A 22337-nucleotide genomic window follows, 5' to 3' on the forward strand; every position below is an offset into this window, starting at 1 on the left:
AGTAAGCTGATTCCGTTATCTATATCATTATCATTAGCCGCGACGCAATCCCCTATTAAAAAGGACCCTTAAAAGAATGTCTGCATAGTGTTCAGCGAATCTCTGTGAATAGCCTCTTAAAGCCCAGTGTTTGTGAAACGAGTTACAACACCGAGTAGAGATTGTTCGATGTACTGACTGCCGTGACACCACAGCCTAATTAATTATAGAATGCCTGAAACACAGCAGGGAAGCCTAGTCTTTTTTTTTTGACGTGACTTATTGTAGATTTGCCGCAGATGGCATTAACTACTTCACCGGACAAATGGGGAGCGCTGAAGGCTCGCACTCGGTACAACGTTTAAGACAACAGGCCTGAGGGTGCCCAGTTGGGCCTCGGCTTAGGGCGTCGTCTGAGAGCAAAAAATATTTGAAAGAATTAATCGACCCTAGCGGGTCGATAGCGATAAGCGCTGAATGTGGGAAATCGTCGACCACGCCGGCGGTGTCGGTATCGGAGAGAAGCATAGTCATACAAACAAACTAAAGCGTTAGAGATAAATGTTTGTGCAGTTTTATATTATTACGTAGGATTGTAACTTTGTACCTTAACAAAATGCGTGAATGGTGTATTACATGGATGTTATGGATATGAAATTTCGGATACGGATTGGATACGGATATAAGAATGATTATTATACCGGGTACGGTTACGGATACGGATAATAAATTATTTCGGATTATCCGTTAGTTTCGGATAAAGTGGTTTTATTTATAACGATAAGTTATGTATGTTATGACGACAAAAGAAGAAAGAAAGAAAGAAAGAAAAATCATTTATTCAACCAATTATGTCACACTACACAAACTTAAATTTAGTTACATAGATTGTTAGTTGTACAATATATTTTGTAAGAAGTAGATTTTTTGAGTAATGTGACACAACTGTGAAAAAGGAACCGACTCAGCATAAGTTCATCTCAACACGTTGAGGTGAACGCTGTTTTTTCAGTCGACCCCTTTTGCCAGTCAGATCACAAGCCGAGAAAACTATGAAAACTATGAAATAATCAAAGCAATATAACTAAAATAGGTACGTACTTGTGATAATTTAAATTATCGGACTAACAGTAAGCAGTGCATAAAAAATATGAACCGTAAATATCGTTGCAACATGCTTAATTTATAAACGGTTATACGATTATACCACCATCATGTCAAAGTCTGTTGTTGTTTTAATAAAATAAAACACTTTAATTTCTTTTTAAAAGTTGATTTGGACATAGGCAGCCTTAGCGGAGGAGGAAGGTCATTCCAACATTTTGACGCTTGATGGCGGAAACTTCCTTCAAAGGCTCGCGTTTTGTGAAAAGGAGACACGAGTAAATAACTATTTGTCCTTCGTGAGTTATATGAATACTCTGCCCACTTCAGTTTTTTGTAGAGATATGGAGGCCACTGAGATCTCACTATAGAAAACAGGAAGGTAGCGAAGTGCAAATTTCGTCTCGATTCCATATTCAAGATGCCATGATTGTTTAAAATCGGAGTGATGTGGGTTCTAGGAGGTACCCTGAAACAGAATCTAGCGCAGGCATTCTGAACGCGTTGGATCATTCGCTTAGATGAGGCTAGCAGACAAGGTCCCAAAACGACATCGCAGTAATTAAGCTTGGATAAAATAAGCGAAGAAAATAACTGGCAGCGGCCAGCCGATCAAAATAACTTGTCCTAAGGCTTAGGCTCCGCCCCTATCAGATATTATCTGATACTTTTATTTCGGGTTCGGTTACGGTTACGGATGATTTTTTAAGGACCGGTGGTGTAATGGTTAACACGCTCGTCCCGGCTTGAAAATAGCTGCGGGTTCAAGTCCCGTCCGAGTGAGGTGCTTTTTAGTTTTAAATTTTTTCTTTGTGAGTTTCCTAAGCACGGGGAAGTGCTGTAAAAACAAAAAAAAGACATAATAGGTGTTTATTGACATATTTGTAGTGCGTTTCGATCTCATGACCCGTTCATATTATAAATCACAAGCGGAACAAAAGTCAATTATTTATTATTAAGGGTCTACCTACCAACTCATCAACCCTCGTGTCAGGGTTACTATTGAGCCGCCAAAGGCCCCTAACATGACTCATGTAACGACTACTTACTTACGTCAGTAAGTAGTAACCGGGACCAACGGCTTAACGTGCCTTACGAAGCACGGATCATCTTACTTTCGGACAATCAGGTGATCAGCCTGTAATGTCCTAACCAAACTTGGGATCACAAAGTGATTTTTTGTGACATGTCTCCACCGGGATTTGAACTCGGGGCCTCCGGATCGTGAGCCTAATGCTCAACCACTGGACCACCGAGGCCGTTTTATTAAGGGTAAATAAGCTTAGCTTTTTTGTAAAGAATGAGTATGCTGTTTGATGCCAATCTGTGGCGAGCCACGGGCGGTGCGCGGTGGTCCGGGATTACCCAGCAATTTATAGCCGATGTCGCGTCTACGCAACATTGCAGCACTGCTTGATTAGCCTTGCTGTGCTGTTTATTTATGTGACGTTTTGCCCTTGCTGGATCCAGCGATTGAGCGCTTGAACGCAATTGTTTCGGTAGCGCGTAGCGTCAGCGGTTTCAAAGTAGTCTTATATTCTTATAGTAGTGATGATTGTAATAGAGTAGTTTCCAACTTATCAAATCAGTTACTTTTTACTAAAGGTCAAAACACGAAATTACTATGGCATTTGTATGAAACAGCAACCTGTGACGTCATAGAAAAACGTGACAATATATCGCACTTTACTAAATAGAAATAGAAAAAAGAAAAGGTTTCTTATCATCATAACTAATTATATACATAACTCATTATATAAGCAAAAGACAAATCATATAAAATGTCATAATACATATATAGAGGAGAAGGTAACAACTTCCAAAGTTAAGCATCAATGAAAAATTCTCACACTACTCTTGAAGGTGTCCAGAGAAGGCGCTCTCTAAGTACCTACATCAGATATTCCACATTCATTACTTTAATGGAAAATAGCAGTACTTAATTTGAAATGTATATTTGTCATTATTTTATTTAGTCCCTCAGCGGCACATGGTAATTTCTTTTAAATAATTTCGAATTTCGAAAACAAAGTCGTTCTTCTTTTTAACATAACATAACATAACAAATACTTTATTGCACAAACAGGAAAAAACAAAATACAAAACAAAAGAGAAACGACCTGCCTGGTGGTTCTTTTTGTCGTTTCGATGCATTCAGATTTTTTCAGCCCAGTATTTTGCCACCTGGACAGCATTTTTGATGGCATTTATCAGCTCCTTTCGCGTACAGGTATCAGGGCACGCGGGGCACGATGTCAGGTGAGCCATAATCTGTGGCGTAACACCACACATGCAGCTCAGGTCCGATCCGTTGAGAGAACCCCACCTGGACAGGTCTTTACGCCAACCTGTGTTCGGAGTGTGTTTAAAGATTTCCAGGTCGGCCTTGTCAGCTCAAGACCTGGTGGACGGTTCTCCGAGATGGGGACAAATGCGCTGTTCTGCGCCAAAGACTGCGAACAAAGTCTCAAAAAGTATAATAAGAATATTCCCCTCAAGAGCTCGTGACGAGACGCCGTCCACTGATCCTGGCTATTATTCCATTAGAGGGGGGTTAAATTGCAATAATCTGTGGAATGGCCCTAAACTGCTTAACGGGGCCGTAAATAAAGTAAATAGGCTGGTTTCGTGAGCCTAGTATCAAAGTACGCTTAGCGGTGTGCCCACGAGAACGAATATACACAAACAAACTCATTCGCTGAATGAATGTTTTGTTCAATACAATGAATGACTTTTCAGGCTACGTTCCCTAAAACACGTGATAATTACCTATTTTTTTCTTAATAAGTTCAATATTATGATAAATGCCTCGGTTGTTGACTTCAACGACAAAAGAAGTGAGATCTAAATGGGTGCCAAGTTCTATGGTCAGTCCTGAAATTTATTTATAAGTAACAGTATAAAATATCATATCTTCATATAACAAAAGATAAAGTATTGTAGCGTAAGGTCTGTCTTGGCTAGTTTTCATATATGAATTATAGCCTTCGCAACTTCTAAACCTACAAGTATTTGTCGGTTCTTATTTTATAATTCCGAAAATTTGGATTGTTGGTAGAAACTAGCGACCGAACATAATAATTCGTTGGTAGGTTTATAGGTAGGGTTATCTGTCAGTAGGTACTATTCAGACGCGGAAGACAGGAGTCCCAGTATGGCTTTGAAATAGACTACTCTGGGCGACATTCCACTCGCGGCAGTGTACTGCGGGGCGGAAGGCAAGAGGGAAACCACTGCCCTATTTTTCCCTAAAAAAGTAACATGGAGAATGCTACACCGACAAGAGCATGGCTCTTAAATTAGTGATGACCTACCACGAAATCATACTGCCTCCGTCCAGTAGTTGAGCGTTGGGCTCACGATCCGAAGGTCCTGCGTTCGAATCCCGGTGGGGACATAGCACAAAATTTACTTTGTGATCCCTAGTCTGGTTAGGACATTACAGGCTGATCACCTGATTGTACGAAAGTAAGACGATCCGTGCTTCGGAAGGCACGTTAAGCCGTTGGTCCCGGTTACTACTTACCGATGTAAGTATGTAGTCGTTACATGAGTCATGTCAGGGGGCTTTGGCGGCTCAATAATAACCCTGACACCAGGGTTGATGCGGTTGGTAATCCACCTCACAACCCACATGATAGAAGAAGACGAAATCAAAGTCGCCCATTTCATGGCCCCGTCGTTAGAGCTATATTTTATTTAGTATAGTATTTATTATAACAGTTTTAGTTTCAGTATTGTTGCTGAAGATTTAGCTCTGGTTTTGTACTTATATCGCAATTTCCACTTGAATGGTGGAATATGCCTATTCATAAAACACACAAAGGAGTGTAATTATTCTTTCATTCAGTAACAAAATGGCCTTCAATAACAAAAAATCATTTATGGAACTAGAAATTAACATGAATAATAACTGCGACCCAGTCACATATCTAAGGAATTTAATTACGTAATATACATACGTCTGGTGGGCAGAGGTCTCCCCTCAATCAACCTGAGGGGTTATGGAGCATACTCCACCAAGCTGCACCACTGCGGGTTGGTGGAGCTGTTTTACGGCTAATAGCCGGGAGCAACAGCTTAACGTGTCGAAACACGGAATCATCTTACTTTATTCGGACAATCAGGTGATTGAAGACTGCAATGTCCTTACATTGCAGTCTTCAATCACCTGATTGACCAAACAAAGGACAGTCTCAGTTTCAAAGGACTTGTAATAAATACATTTAGATATTTAAATACGTACTGATAACATACCGCCGCCGCACTAATAAAAAAAATTATATAAGCCGTGATAATTAAGAAGTCGTCTTCTTCTTCTATCGTGTAGGCTGTGAGGTAAATTACCAACCTCATCAACCCTGGTGTCAGGGTTACTATTGAGCCGGGCCCCCTAACATGACTCATATAACAATTACTCACTTACATCAGTAAGTAGTAACCGGGACCAACGGCTTAACGTACCTTCTGAAGCACGGATCATCTTACTTTCGGACATTCAGGTGATCAGCATGTAATGTCTTAATCAAACTAGGGCTCACAAGTATAAAGTGGAGGTGAATTCATGTTCGGATTCGTGGATTGGATGAGTGGTGTACAATATTTGTGACCGGTTAATGGCAATAGGCCCGCCAATGGGACTAAAATATAGCTGGCGAGGTGTGAGTGTATATAACGTACACCTGCCTACCTCATCGGGGATACAGGCGTGATGTTTTTTTATGTTAACCTTATAAATAGTAAATTGGCAATGGTACGTGGGTTACTAAGCAAGCATACAACCTAATTTTTTTTTAATAATAGCTAGTTGCGGGTTAGCACCGTTAGCGCGCAACTCTTTCTCGCTTCGACATACGTCACCCGTCACTCTCTAACAGTACTGCACAGAAAGAGACAGATGATCTTTGTCGCGGCGAGAAAAAGTCGCGTGCTTACGATGCTAAGCCCGCTGGTGCTTATATCATCTTGTATGAATGCATGTGAAAGTAATCTTCAAAACGGGTATAGACTCTATAGTTAGGTTATAGCGGTCACAGTATATTATAAACGAATATACTGGTATATTTCGAGGTAGATGTACACAGCAGTCGTGGCCGAGCGGTTAAGGCGTCTGACTAGAAATCAGATTCCCTCTGGGAGCGTAGGTTCGAATCCTACCGACTGCGAATAATTTTATTAATAGATACTTTTTTACAAAATGCTCGGTGAAGCGCAGGTACTTATTTATTTCATCATGCGAAGGATGGATGTACCTCTGACTACCCCAATTAGGAATATAGTCGTGGGTTTTTGTCATGTTAGATACTGTTTTACTTGAAATGCCTGATACCGTTAGACACTGTAAAAATAGTTGCGCTAGATAGACAATTTGCGCCTCTCTCAACTGATTTGATGTGACGGAAATATACGAGTTACTATCATAACCTATTTTGCATCATCATTATCAGCCTGAAATCGTCTACTGCTAGACATAGGCGTCCACCTAAGGCTCGCCATAAAGCAAAAGAGATCGAATTTTCCAACTCAGATATAGACATCAAGTAAACTTTGAAATGAAACCCGTCTGTTTTAGTTTTGTGGTCATAAAATGCCGCCGGCCGCCACTGGCTTGACCGCGCCCCAATCAGCAAGCGTTCGTTACGGTAATTCGATCACGCTGGTCACTAATCACTCGTTCATTTCCATACGATTCATTTGTTTCGAACTGCGCTGCGGCGCTGTCATGAATTTGCGAACATTGTTTAAAGCGCTATTTTAGTAGCTTTGTTGATTTAAGCATATTTAATAATACAGTGTACCTAATTGGTTTTGGTTTATCAAAAACTGGATTTTCGGGACTTACAACGTAGGCTTGATAAATGTTAGCTTTTATATTTTTATATGTTTTTATATTTTATTTATTTATAACGGAAAACCGACGTGTTACATAACTGTTTTTGACAGATTGACAGAAATTTTTATCCTAAAGCTATCCTACATAACACCTTTAAAGGCTACCACAGCATGCTTAGGAGTAACACATTATAAATTGTTTGGAAAAAATCGTCTATACAGTATATATATATATATAAAATAAAAATGTTTTGCACCACAATTAAAAGAAAAACGCTATCTACAGACTTGAAAAATAGTAAATAATTAGCTTACTAAACGGTAATCTTTAATTTTTTTCTTAAAGTTTTGCCCACCATCACTATAGACATCCATCCAGACATTTTAACAGGTACCTAGCTGGAAAGAGTAAAGGGTTCAGATTCCGAGGTATTTGATAGCTAAGTAGTCTTCAAGGCTAGAGTGAATAGGCATTTCCTAAGTAAGATCCACTCTAGACCACATCGTTTCTTACCATCAGATGAGATTGTGGTCACACGAGTCTATTATTATAATAATAAAAGCTCTTCGCTGTATTTATTTTTAAATTAGTGACAACATTTATTATTGCAGTCATGAGGATTGAGAAAGGGATGCTCAATTGGTTTGGACATGAATAGAGAACGAATGAAAGTGGAAGAAACGAAAGTGGTGTGTCAGGCAGTAAGTCAAATTCCGTGGTCTCTGCCTACCCCAACGGGAAATTAGCGTGATCTTATATTAACAGCCTCCGTGGTCTAGTGGTTAGAGAGTTAGGCTCAAGATCCGGATTCGATTCCCGATGGGGACATTGTCGAAATCACTTTGTGAGACTGTCCTTTGTTTGGTAAGGACTTTTCAGGCTTGAATCACCTGATTGTTCGAAAAAATAAGATGATTCCGTGGTTCGGAGGGCACGTTAAGCCGGTCCCTGCTATTAGCCGTAAAAACACCTCCACCAACCCGCATTGAAGCAGCATGGTGGAGTATGCTCCATACCCCCTCCGGTTGATTGAGGGGAGGCCTGTGCCCAGCAGTGGAACGTATATAGGCAGTTTATGTTTATGAGTCTATTATTATAATAAAAAAGCTCTTCGCTGTATTTATTTTTAAATTAGTGACAACCTTTATTATTGCAGTCATGAGGATTGAGAAAGGGATGCTCAATTGGTTTGGACATGAATAGAGAACGAATGAAAGTGGAAGAAGTGAAAGTGGTGTGTCAGGTAGTAAGTCAAATTCCGTGTCTCTGCCTACCCCAACGGGAAATTGGCGTGATCTTATTATTATATTAGTATGTATGTATGTATGAACATCATTACTATAAATATTGTTTTGCATATCTCGTTATAAGTACGGTCACGAGCATTAATATGTATACACTTTGGTACCATGTCACATTAACTTTTTTGACAAATTGAAATGTAAGTCTTACTAAATGTCAAATATGTTAGTGCGACAGAGTCCTAAAGTGGGTACATTACATTGCTCATGACTGTACGTCTGAAGGATTAGAATTGACTGTAATATTCTACTTCTCTCCCGAAAGGTACATTTTTCTGGTTTGGCCCAGGATATTTCGAACCCATATTGGATGTTTTCTGTCACCCTTCGTCTTGGGCCCATGAGGAAGGAAGGGATAAGCGTTTATTTTACTTTGAGAATCGTATAGACGATGTAATTTTAAAACATACATTTGGATATACCCCTACAAGTTTTGTGTGTATTTTAATGCTAGTTTCACAAATACAGTTGGTTTGACGTTATGTTAATGAGTTATATTTATCTTTTTATTTTAAAACTCCCTGGCAAAAGGCACGGCTACTAGCCGAAAACACCTCCGTCGGAGCAGCGTGGTGGAGGATGCTCATTCTCCTCCAGTTGTTTGAATACCATTGTACTTTTTTTATGTTCTTGCTTTATTTAAAAAAAAGTTAATTGTATATTATATTTAATATACACAAATACTAAGTGTTTAAGTAAGTATATAGAAGTTTTATGACGTCATTCGATAACGTGTGGAAAGATTACAGGTTGAATCATATTAACATACATAAATAAGATCATGCCTATTTCCCGTCGGGGTAGGGAGAGACAACGGAATTCCGTTGTCTCTGCCTACCCCGACGGGAATGGAATTCCATTTACTACATCTAATAATTGCATTTGTATAGAGGATACTGAGCACTATACAGAGTGTTAGTGACTTCGTACTGAGGGGGATGATTCAGACCGTCATTCTGAGTTAATATCAAGTGAATATTTCAGTTGCAAGATTCATGTTTTTTGTTGTATTTTTAATTAATTATCAATTTTATAATTTTACGGTGGAAAATTCCACTTGATACTAACTCAGAATCATAGCCAAATCATCCTTCTTAGTATTCGTTACGATGTCACTTACACCCCGTATAAGTACGTACAGGTAGTCATATGGGTATTAGTGGCACCGTAACGAAAATTTCGAAGGTTGATTCTGAAAAATTTAGTATTGAAAATTTTTGTATTTTTTATTTCAGTTCCATACTTTTGCGACGGAAAATTTCACTTGATATCAACTCGGAATCATGGTATTAATCATCCCTCACAATGTTCGTTACATTGTCACTAATAGCCTGTATAAATAGTATATTTACTTATTAATATATTTATAGGTATAATATATCGTTTCGTAGCCCACGTAAACGATTGCATTGCACTACGAATTTCCTTGCACATGTGCATTTTGCTTGAGAAGATCTCGATCTGTGTAAAGCCCATTGTGGTATTATGATGGACGATCTATTCTTCCATATAATATTTTCCACCTTTTATACTTCTTTTTGATATCGTATTTTCAGATATCCGCGAATATATTATATGTTTATATGGTTTTTTGAAGACATGAATAGAATTAAAGAAAGGAGAACCATAATGAAAACTATAGAGAACCGGAGATGAAATATGATTGGCCACGTGATACGATACGATTCATTTATGACAAACATCATAGAAGGAAAAATTGAAGGGAAGAGAGGAAGGGGTAGACCTAGGAGAACATTTATGAAACAAATAACAGAGGACGTGTAGGTCGTGTCGTATCAGGAGGTAATGGATTTGGCAGAAAGAAGAGAGGAATGGCGATTACTTAAATAAAGAGAGAGAGAGAGAGAGAGAGAGAATATAATTAAAACATTCATCATCATCATCAGCCGTATGACGCCCACTGCTGGGCATAGGCCTCCCCCAAGGATCTCCACGACGATCGGTCCTGCGCTGCCCGCATCCAGCGGCTTCCCGCGACCTTCACCAGATCGTCGGTCCACCTTGTAGCGGGCCTACCCACTGAGCGTCGTCCGACACGTGGTCGCCACTCCAGAACCTTTCCGCCCCATCGGCCATCGGTTCTCCTCGCTATGTGTCCTGCCCACTGCCACTTCAGCTTTGCAATTCTTCGAGCTATGTCGGTGACTTTAGTTCTCCTGCGGATCTCCTCATTTCTGATTCGATCGAGCAGGGAAATACCGAGCATAGCTCTCTCCATTGCCCGCTGAGCGACACCGAGCCTCCTCACGAGACCCATAGTAAGCGGCCACGTCTCACTGCCGTAGGTCATCACTGGCAACACGCACTGGTCAAAGACTTTCGTCTTGAGACACTGAGGTATTTTGGACGAGAAGATATTCCGCAGCTTCCCGAACGCTGCCCATCCGAGTTGGATCCGACGAGAGATCTCTTTCTCGAAGTTGGACTTACCTAACTGGATTATTTGTCCTAGGTAAATGTACTGGTCTACAACTTCGAGTGTAACGTTCCCAACCTGAACTGGAGTGGGTGCGACATGGTCGTTGGACATAATTTTTGTCTTTGCCATGTTCATGCTAAGACCCACTCGTTGGGATGCGTTACTGAGATGCTCGAGCATGGTGTTCAGGTCTTCCAGGGTCTCAGCCATTAGGACTATATCATCGGCAAATCGAAGGTGCGTCAGGTACTCGCCGTTGATGTTGATGCCAAATCCTTTCCAGTCCAGAAGCTTAAAAATATCCTCCAATGCAGCAGTGAACAGTTTCGGAGAGATGACATCTCCCTGTCTCACTCCTCGCTGCAGTTGGATCGGATTAGAGCTCTGGTTCTGTACTCGAACTGACATAGTGGCATTTTGGTAGAGGTCCCTTAGCACTTCGATGTACCTATGGTCCACTTGGCACCTCTGAAGAGACTGCAACACCGCCCAGGTCTCGATCGAATCAAAGGCTTTCTCATAGTCCACAAACGCCAAGCAAAGTGGCAGATTATACTCTTCGGTCTTCTGTATAACCTGCCGCAGCGTATGGATGTGGTCTATGGTGCTAAAGCCTTTTCGGAAACCGGCTTGTTCGGGAGGCTGGGAATCGTCAAACCTGCAAGCGAGACGATTCGTAATGACCCTCGAAAACAACTTGTAGACATGGCTCAGAAGCGAGATAGGTCTGTAGTTCTTCAGTAGGGCTTTATCACCTTTCTTGAAGAACAAGATCACCTCGCTTCCGCTCCATGCCCTCGGCGTTTTGCCCTGAAATATGACGGAATTGAAGAGCCTTTGGAGGACTTTAAGTATTGGCGTTCCGCCCGCTCTCAGAAGTTCTGCTGTGATTCCGTCATCTCCTGCCGCTTTGTTGTTTTTGAGTTGTTTGAGGGCCATCCTAATCTCGTACAGGCTGACGTCCGGGATATCTTCAGTGTAGTGTCGGGTAAGCTTGGCTCGAGGGTCTCGAGCCATGCTTTCGCCTGATGTTTTCGTGGAATATAGCTGTCTATAGAAACTCTCAATCTCCCTCAGGATTTCGGGAGTCGACGAAATGATTCTGCCGTCCTCAGTTTTCAGTCTCGCTAGTTGACTTTGCCCAATAGACAGATCTTTTGCGAACACCTTGGAGCCCTTGTTCCGCTCTATAGCCTCTTTAATACGTTTAGTATTAAATTGGCGAAGGTCGCTCGTCAAAGACTTCGAGATCTGTCTATTAAGTTGTCTATAACGTAAGACATCCGCTGAGTCCTGCAGTCTCATTTCGTGTCTCTTATCCATGAGTTCGAGTGTGTGTGCGGAGAGTTTCTGCGTTTTGGTACGGCGGGTTCTAAAGTGTTTAGAACCTACCGTACGGACAGCATCCACCATCAGGTTGTTTATATCGTCCACGTCTGCGCAGTTCTCAAGGTACTCGAAGCGGTTTTGAAGCTCAAGCTGAAAGCGCTCGGGGTTTTGGATTTGGGCTGGCGCCGGTCGGAGCGTGGATTTTATCAGTCGCGATCTTTCTAGCTTGATATTGATATTCAATGTGCCTCTTACCATGCGGTGATCGCTTCCCGTCTTAACGGCATTGATCACAGAGACATCATTGAATATGTGCTTTTTCGTCGACATGATAAAATCGATCTCATTTTTATACCTGCCGCTGGGACTCATCCAGGTCCATTTGCGGGTCGCGGGCTTCCTGAAGAAGGAGTTCATCATATAGAGGTTCTCCTTCTCCATAAAGTCCGCAAGCATCCCGCCTCTGGTGTTCCGGACCCCAAATCCAAATTGCCCCACTCTCAGCTCGTTACCGCAACGTTTCCCCAACTGTGCATTAAAGTCCCCCATCACAATCGTGTAGTGGCTTTTATGGCTATGCATGGCTTTAGAAATCTCCTCATACATCGTCTCCACTTCGTCATCATGGTGTCCCGAGGTCGGAGCGTATACCTGGATGACAGTCAGCGAATATCGCGATGATATTCTGAGTACCAGGTACGCTACCCTGCTCGAAACACTACCGATGGTCAACACGTTGTTGACTAGGGACTTGTGGACGATAAACCCGACACCACCCATGGACAGTTGCTCGCCCTCCCGGAAGTACAGCAAGTTACCGGAGCCCAGAGTTATCGTGTCCTCGCCCTTTCTTCGGACTTCAGACAACCCCATGACATCCCAGTGTAACTTGCTGATAGATTCTTCCAGCTCGGTAAGCTTCTCGTCGGTCCTCAGTGTGCACGTGTTATATGTTGCCAGGTACAGTCGTCGTTGGTGGTAGCCGAATCCAGCCCGGAGATTCTTCGCACCCCCTGCCCCGCCGTTACCGTAGCCGCTACCGTAGCCACGGACAACGGGGCTGCCGGGGACTGGGGGCCGTTTCTTATGTGTAGAGGTCATGTTGGGGGGGGTTTGGACCATAAGCCCACCGCGCTGGTCCAGTGCGTGTTGGTGGGTCGCCAGAGCCTCTTTCGTTGAATAGCAGGATGTACCGCGTGCAGGCGAGGTTGGCTTGGGCTCCGAAAGGTGTCGTTTGGAGCCCCTTACATCCCTTACAGCCCCTTACATCCCCTTACATCCCCCATAATTAAAACATTAAACGGGCTTTATTTCCTTAAGTTACATAACATAACACCTTTAGGCCTATAAATGCCTTGTGAATGTATGTGCAATATAGTATTATATATATTTTTTTAATTTTATTACTATAAGACATAACATAAGCTCAATACTATTGGGGTAGTCAGAGGTACACCCTACGTAAGATGAAACAAGTACTCACACTTCACCGAGCTTTCTGTTAGACCAATGTGATAGGTGGTGAGCCGTATATAATGGTTGAGCCAACTGTGTTAGTACAACAATAACTGTGTTCGTTTAGTAGAATTTGTAAAAAAAAAAACATAATGGAAAGAGATATGGTTTGTTTACGTACTGGCTCTTCATACTGAAGCCTTAATTCAAATTATCATTTATTCAAAATATCTTTGTTCGGTAGGTAACATTTAAATCATCATTTTTTATATAACGAACGTCTCGTCCGCCTAAAACTACTACAGCTTCTCACAACCTATATAACCGGGGCAAGGAAGCTGCAAGAAAAACTTTGGTATAGGGCCCCTAGACGTTCTATTTATTTATTTATTTATTTATTTAGGTACACATACAGCAATACATATTAAACTTTTACAGACAACATTATAAATAGAAAGAAATCGACGATACGACGAATGACGATAGACGTTCTTTAAAAAATAAAACATAAAATAATTGTAAGTATATAAAGCACAGTAACTTTCATAGGGTGCCTTGCCAAGTAAGCGCCACTGAGTGGTTCGCAACAGTTATCCATTTTATAATCGTTTGGTGTTCGTACTTGGACCTCTATGACGGGCTCATTTCAGCGGACAAGAGAAGGCTTCTAACTTTATTGTCGAGTAACACTTTAGCCAATCTTAAGGCCGAAGGCTACATTTATGGTTTACTTCACTTATGGTTACAGTGTTAAGTGGGATTTTACTGGCGCACTGTGGACTTTTAGACGAAAAACTGTAATCAACAAATAACAGTGGTCACTGAATTGTATTCTTTTTTTGTGAGGTCGTTGCGTAGGTCGGTGTTAAAGCCACATATCCACTAGGCAACAATAAACGCGCAACATGTAACGCGCAACATGTAACGCGCAACATGTAACGCGCTACATGTAACGCTCAACATGTACGACAACGTTGCACAACAGCGCGCGACGTTGCCAGCTCAAGCGCAACATGTGACGCGGTTTGTTGTTTGTTTAGAGAGCATCGTTAGTTGAGCAAAAATTGTTATCGAGTGGAGACGTAACGCGCAACAAGATTGGTTCCTCTGGCGACGTGTTGTCGACGATGGACGTATACGGTCACGAGCATTAATATGTATACACTTTGGTACCATGTCACATTAACTTTTTTGACAAATTGAACTGTAAGTCTCACTAAATGTCAAATATGTTAGTGCGACAGAGTCTTAAAGTGGGTACATTATATTGCTCATGACTGTAGTAATAATGCGTGCAATGTTGTTGAACAAAACTTGCGCGCTAACATGTTGTCCAAAATGTTCGCCAAATGTTGTAAAGTGGAAACCCGGCTTAAATTGAGTGACAAAGTAAGAAAATGTAAATGTGGTGTAAAAGGTGATATTGCGACTAAGATTGAAAAGGGAATGTTAAGTTGGTTTAGACACGTAGAGCGGATGAAGGATAATAAGATTAAAAAAGCGGCATATAACGCGGAGGTTTTGGTGGGAGGGCAGAGGTAGACCTAGAAGGACGTACTATGATCAAATTGGGGATGTCCTCAGAAAAGGTTTGGTATGATTTATTTATTTAAGTATGTCACTGTGCTTACCCCGGTGGGAAATAGCCGAGAGTTTATGTATGTACGGTACTAAAATAATGTATGAGAAAAATCATTTCACTTACTTACCGTAGTTTTCTCGCAAACAGTTTGAACTGTATGTAGTGTTACCAATATTCACTTTATGTCGTAAAGTAATCTTTACGAGTCACGTTTGTCGGTTCGTCATGATCACAGCACTTTCGTATCTGTCAGCGACCCGGGATCGAACCTATCATTCTTGGATTTGCAGACATTTATCTCATGCTGAGTCGATGAGATATATGCTTATGAAAGGAGGTGCATTTGTGTGAGTTGAAAACTCGCTTACGAGTACAATCCTGCTAATATTTAATACAGTTATGATTACAAGGTTGTTGAAACATCTTCATCAACATTACATAACATACGTTCACGACTATTTCTCAATAGGGGTAGTCAGAGGTATATGCATAGAAAGTCGTACTAAGTAAGTATCCAAATTTCTCCGAGCTTTCTGTTGGACTAACTTGATAGGTGCTGAGCCGTATCGGCGTCTATAATGGTCGAGCCAACTGTTTTACTGAAAACTGCACTTAAGATAAATTAAACATCTTCATCATTATCTAAAAGTCTTCAGATTGTCTAGAATGGTTTAGCTTGTCGTAATCACAAACATGCGATGGTGACAATAAAATTAATGGTGCAGTATACCCAGCAGTGGGATGATGCGGGCTGATGATGAAGTATCTGGGCAGTTTTTAACAAGTGTCGAAGGATAACCTAGAATATATACACTATACAGGTTTTTAGTGACACATGATTCTAAATTGTTATCAAGTGGAATTTTCCGTCGCAGAATTAATGTTTTTTGTATTATTTTTTTTAATATTTTCAATTCTATACTTTTGCGATGGAAAATTTCACTTGATATTAACTCAAAATCATGAGCCGAATCATCCCCCGTCAGTATTCGTTACGAAGTCAGCTACACTACACCATGTACAAGTACTTATAGGTAGCCATACAGGTACGTATGGGTATTAGTGATATCGTAACGAAAACTTTGGGGGATGATTCAGACCATGATTCTGAGTTGATATCAAGTGGAATTTCTTGTCAACAAATTTGTGAAAATTTTATTGTTTTTTTAAATTATTTTCCGTTCCATATAACATAATATTATCATAACAAATACTTTATTGCACAAACAGGAAAATACAAAACAAAAGAGAAATAGAATGAGTACAATCGACGGCCATATATTTGCGACGGAAAATTCCAATTGATATCAACTCAGATTCATGTTCTAAATCATTCTTCAAATTTTTCGTTACTATGACACAAACACCCTGTATAGTTACTATATGGATATATGTGGCGGGGAAAGCCGGTCTGGCAATCGTAACATTTTTCCAACTAGACTTAAATTCAAAGAAGTTTCAAACTTTCGAACTGTGTTGATACATGTGATGGGGTTGCACTTTGACCTACTTTATTAACAAGTTTATTTCTGTAGTTTTGCAAAAGTTGTAGGTTTTGGTGTGATTTTTGATAGCAACACGCCTGTATCCCTGAAGAAGTAGGCAGAGCTATATACGAGTAATACACCAACTCCTGGCCAGCTATGTTGCAGTCCTATGGGGGTGAGCCACGTGATATCAACTATACATGATCCAAACATGAATTCAAACTCATAAAGGAGGGTTGTTATGTTTATTTTATAGTAAGTAGGTAGTATATAATGTTGTACTTTTTTTTTTACAATTTTCATCTGAAATAAAGCGAAGACAGGAGTTTAGTATTAAAAAAGCGACATCCAACTAAACGGGCTCATATTTTTTGCCGGTCCATTGGGTTAGAATACAGTCGGGCATCCTGCGTGGCTCTGATAAGCGCTATATTGATGTCCCTTTGGCCTGACTGATTCTTCGCCGTCGCTTCTGACGCCGGCTCTTTTTTTATTAACTGGCTTGGTGGAATTTGCTACTGGTTAAAAATTCTACCACGGGTATTTAGCAACGGTATTACTCTAGGCTGTATGAAGAAGTGCTAGTAAGCTAGGAAAAGAGGCAAATATTGAGAGTTATTGAGGACAGATGATTGAACACTTAATAAGACACGACAAATTTATTAAAAACGACATAGAAGGGAAGCTACAAGGATGGAGACGAAGGGGAATACCAAGACCTTACATGGAACAGATTAAAGATAAAGTAAACGTTAAACGGCCTTTGCTAGACAAAAATAGATAATGCTACACCGACAAGAGTGTGGCTCTTAAATTAGTGATGATTACTGAAGGCCTTTTTCTATCGTGTAGGTTGAAGAACCTCATCAACCCTGTGTCAGGGTTTCTGTTGAGCCGCCAAAGGTGACGGTAACGACTACTAACTTACATAAGTAGTAACCGGGACCAACGGCTTTTTTTTTTTTGACGTGACTTATTGTAGATTTGCCGCAGATGGCATTAACTACTTGGCCGGACAAATGGGGAGCGCTGAAGGCTCTCACCCGGTAGGAACCAACGGCTTAACGTGCCTTCCGAATGGATTATCTTGCATACTTACTTACTGTAGATACTTCATATACACATCACTTACCGTGGGTAATTACCGTGAGTTAGTGGTCGGTTTAGAATTGAATTTTGAATTTTCGTATTTTGGATTTCTTCTTTGATTGCAACGTGTTTTTTTAATCCTTACATCACAGTAAATATAATTACTTAAATATGTTTGGATTATTGCAAAATTTCTAATGTTGTGTGTCGATATACACGTAATAGTATTTTGTATACTGATCCGTCAGCTGGAATCAGCGGAGGTATAATTTAAACGGACTAAAGTTGAGAGATCAGTTTACATAGCCATACAAAGAAATTCGAAACTTTGCTGGAAATGTTAAGCTTAACTCAAACTCATCAACTCTTTCTGACTCAACACGTGTTGAAGTATTACATGTGTCTATAAAACATTATTAAATAGTTTCATAAAGTTTTAATTAATAAATGTTTCATATATTATACAAAGTTAATTGGAAATAATGAATTATAATTTTAAACGATTTATCAAACATTTTGCAGAATCTTTGCAGATCCAAAACACTTATGCAATATTTTGTACGTACAGTTCAGTGTCTGTAGTTACGCATACGTATGCGTAAGCTCACGACTACATCCCATATGGGGTAGTCAGAGATACATCCATCGCAAGATTAGTAACTAAGTATCTACATCTCACTGAGCTTTCTGTTAGACCAACGTGATAGATGACCCGTATGTCTACGTATAATGGTCGAACCAACTGTGTTGAACCGTGACATTGGTAGGTTGTAATTATAATACTTATTTATAAAAAGACACAACTGGTGCTGTGTCTCTTCCAGGATTCCAATCCTCTCTTTCGGGCACTAAGCCCAAGATAATTGGTGCGATTGTCTCCGAGCTCCTCCAGCAGAGTTTAAAGAATTGACTGCAGCTATCTTCTGAATGGCAAGGGTTAATGTGGGTTTGGTAATTAAACTTACTGATCCTTCCCACTTTGGTTCGCACTTGATCCGGGTTGTTGCCGTTCGAGTCCCTGATTTGTTGTTCTGTTACCATTTTGTTATAATTTATTTATTTATTTATTTATTGAGGATATCCAACAGCTTATTAATTAACTAAGAATAATTACAGTAAGTACAATGTTTGTTCGCCAATCACAGGATACCACAAATAAAACAAATTGTAGAACTTGATGAGAACAGTAACAAAACTAACGATACAATGCTAGGCTTAAAGTACTTATATAAAAATATATATATATTATAAAAAAAAAAAAACACATTATAAAAAAGACTGTAAATGTTACAAAAAGATTGTTTATAAACTTAAACCTATATATTATAAACTATTGTCACTATAATTTTTATAAGCTGTTCGCCCGCGACTTAGTCCGCGCAGAGATCTAGTCTCACAGGTTCTAACTTTCAAAATGGCATAGTTCCATACGAAGTTTCAACCTCTTCAACGCTTTGGGGTATGAATTCCCAAAACTCCCGTCTTAGTGAGTACCTACTTCTTAAAATGGACCCATGTAGAATTCTACCACTTGTAGTGTCCGAGATTTCGTGATAAGTGATTCTGTGACCTTTTATATATTTAGAAGCAGCGTGATTACTCTGTGAAGCCTCTGTGGATGAGGAGTTCAAGAAAACTTGCACTTTTTGTTTTACTATCCAATTTCTTGTGGTTGATTGTGATGATGATAAGTATGTGCTCCCATACGTATCTGTCGACGGGGAAACCCTCAGCTAGTATTAACAGGGGTCCTTGCGTTGCATGGACGCGACCGTGGAACTTGGCTTTGAATGTCCTGTTGCAAAGGCACAATAGTGAGTCCCATTTGAGTTATAAGTGTAGTTTTTTCGGTCACGGCGTTTAGCGTCGTGATATCCAAGACGGACTGGCGAGCTGTGGGGTTAAAAAGGCCATATCGAATCAATTTGAAAAGTAATTTTGCAATTTGACATTTGCGCATTTAAAAATAAGTGCGTAGTGACAACATAATGTCAAAAAGCAATGTTGCTTTTTTTAGATGATTTTTTTCGATGTGGCCTTTTTAATAATGCTGTCAAATAGGGATTGAAATTTTGAACAAGCCCGCCGTGGTATACAGCACTCGAAATATGACAGGCAGATTTCCAACAGCTTTACAGTTCTAGCTATTGAGTCAGTAGTACCTATTGTACTAAAAAAAAAACATCAACGGTGACTTGTAAATTCTGAAATGGCAGATATCTCCACCTTCCCAATTCAGTCCATTGTGTACAAAGCAGGCTGTTCAATTAATTTACAATGCGCAAACGAGAATAACCCGTGCGGGTATTGACTCGACTAATTTGTTGGGACTCAGGGTTTTGAAGTTGTAAAGTGGTAGGATGTTGTTGAAAATTGCAATCAAAACATTACTTAATAGCAGCTACACGAGGCACTAATTGATTTTAGGACACACACTTGTATCGGCGATCAGACAATAGTCAACGGCGAAGTCGTATTTGACCGGTTTTTTTTGTATTCACTGTATCATTAAAATCTAATATACAGGATTGTTAGTGACATCGTAACGAAAACTTTGAGCGATGATTCAGGCCATGATTCTGAGTTGATATCAAGTGGAATTTTCCGTCGCAAAAGTATGAAATGGAAAATAATTTAAGAAAACACAAAAATCATCATGAATTTTCCGACAGGAAATTCCACTTAATATCAACTCAAAATCATGGTCTGAATCATCCCCCTCAGTATTCGTTACGGTGTCACTAACACCCATACCTACTTGTATGGCTACCTGTATGTACAGGTACAGGGTGTAAGTGACATCGTAACGAATACTGAGGGGGCTGATTTAGCTCAATATTCTGAGTTAATATCAAGTGGAATTTTTGATCGCAAAATTATAGAATTGAAAATAATTAAAAAGATAATTAAAAAAATCACGAATTTTGCGACGGAAAATTCCACTTGATTTTAACTCAGAATCATGGTCTGAATCATCCCTCTCAATATTCGTTACGATGTCATTAACCCTATACTGGGTGTTAGTGACATGATTCTGAGTTGATTTCAAGTGGAATTTCCTGTCGGAACATACAGGTAGTCGTTCCTTTTTGCCGTGAAAAACAAACAAACAGACACATACATACTAGCCCATTTATAATATTAACATGGATGCGCTAGATGGCGCTTGCCCGTGACAACTATATATACCTACAATGCACGAAGGAACATAGAACGAAGTTCTCGCGATAAAGAATCTGAGCTAGCGACTCTCAGGGGACACATCCACTGAGGACATACGACATGAGTCGCGTCTCTCATATTTATATTGTGCACACACAGGATCGGAAAAACGCAACTTTCGCGTTTGTTTGTTTTTTTTTTTTTTTTAATTTATTTAAATGAAAAACTTAAACGGTAAATTTACAGATCATCCCCGCCAAACTTATGAAGTTTGATGGCGAGTAACGCTCATATGTTTATATCTTAATTTACCTACCGACAGTAATTGTTAATACAAATAATATATTACTTACAGCTATCGAGCAATACACTTCTTAGTTTTAATTTTAACAGATTTTTACTTAACTTATTATTTTGTCTTTACAAGCTTATTTTATTAAATATTTTTGGCACTAAATATGACGACATTCTTTCTCCATAATAATTATTTGTTTTAGGTTGTATCAGTCTTTTCTCTCTTACACTTCTTGTATTGTATTTATTTTTAACGGTTACTTTGTACTTTTCGCTATAGTAATGCTCTAACCCAATTAAGTATTCAACCTTCATATCCACAGGCAAAATTTGACATACAGGAAATAACTGATTATAATCTACACTACACACTTTCTTTACTTTTTTGCTTACCAGAAACTTTATGAGCCTTATCTGTATATTTTTGATATCATTCAAGTATGTTATAAAAGTACGGCCATATACAATTAATCCGTAAGTAATAAGCGAGTCTGCAAGCGCATAATATACAATCTTCAGCGTATGGTTATTAAGCACTCTTTTTAATTGGTAGAATTTGCCAAGCACTGACCTCAGCCTATTACAAACTTCACTAACATGCGTTCTCCAATTAAAGTTTCTGTCTATCGTTAGGCCTAAATATTTGAAACTTTCTACATACTCTAGTTTAGCGCAACTACAATTATTTTTTTTGTTATGTAGACATTGGTACGTGTGACCTATTATCTTCAAGTTATCCCCATGTGCCGACTTAGCTCGACGGTTATATGGCGAGTGTATATGCATGCACTTTGTTTTGGAAAAATTTAGTATGATCCCATTATCATGAGCCCACATAGTAATATTCTCAAAATCATTCTGAATACTCTTTTGAGCTTCTAAAATATCTTTTGATGCATAAACCAGACACATATCATCTGCATACATATACACTCGACACTGCTGGACGACATTAGACACACTGTTTACATGCATTATGTATCCTACCGGCCCAAAAATAGATCCAGTTGGTACACCTAGGTCCACCGTAGCCTCATCACCAGCCACTCCATTGATTAAGGTACGTATTTTTCTGTTGGTTAGATAACTTTTGAACCACAGGTTTGTTGGGCCTCGTATTCCACATTCATCCATCGCTTGGAGTAAGATATCGTGATCTAGAGTATCGAAAGCCTTTTTATAGTCAATAAATAGTGCTATAAGCTGCTTACCATCGTTAAGGCATTCGTTAATATAGTCCGCAAATCCAGTTAAAGCCGAGACAGTGCTTCGCCCCCTCCGA

General features: G+C 39.8%; 1 protein-coding gene and 1 non-coding gene across 2 annotated transcripts in view; both read left to right on the forward strand.

Annotated features, from left to right (window-relative positions):
• LOC126368684 (nephrin) overlaps positions 1 to 22337 on the forward strand; it is a 760982-nt gene that overhangs the window by 12522 nt on the left and 726123 nt on the right. The window lies entirely within an intron of this gene.
• Trnas-aga (transfer RNA serine (anticodon AGA)) lies at positions 6167 to 6248 on the forward strand. The gene has a single exon. It is a non-coding gene; the product is annotated as a tRNA-Ser (tRNA).

The sequence above is a fragment of the Pectinophora gossypiella genome, chromosome 1 (assembly GCF_024362695.1).
Source record: "Pectinophora gossypiella chromosome 1, ilPecGoss1.1, whole genome shotgun sequence".
Taxonomy (NCBI): Eukaryota; Metazoa; Arthropoda; class Insecta; order Lepidoptera; family Gelechiidae; genus Pectinophora; species Pectinophora gossypiella.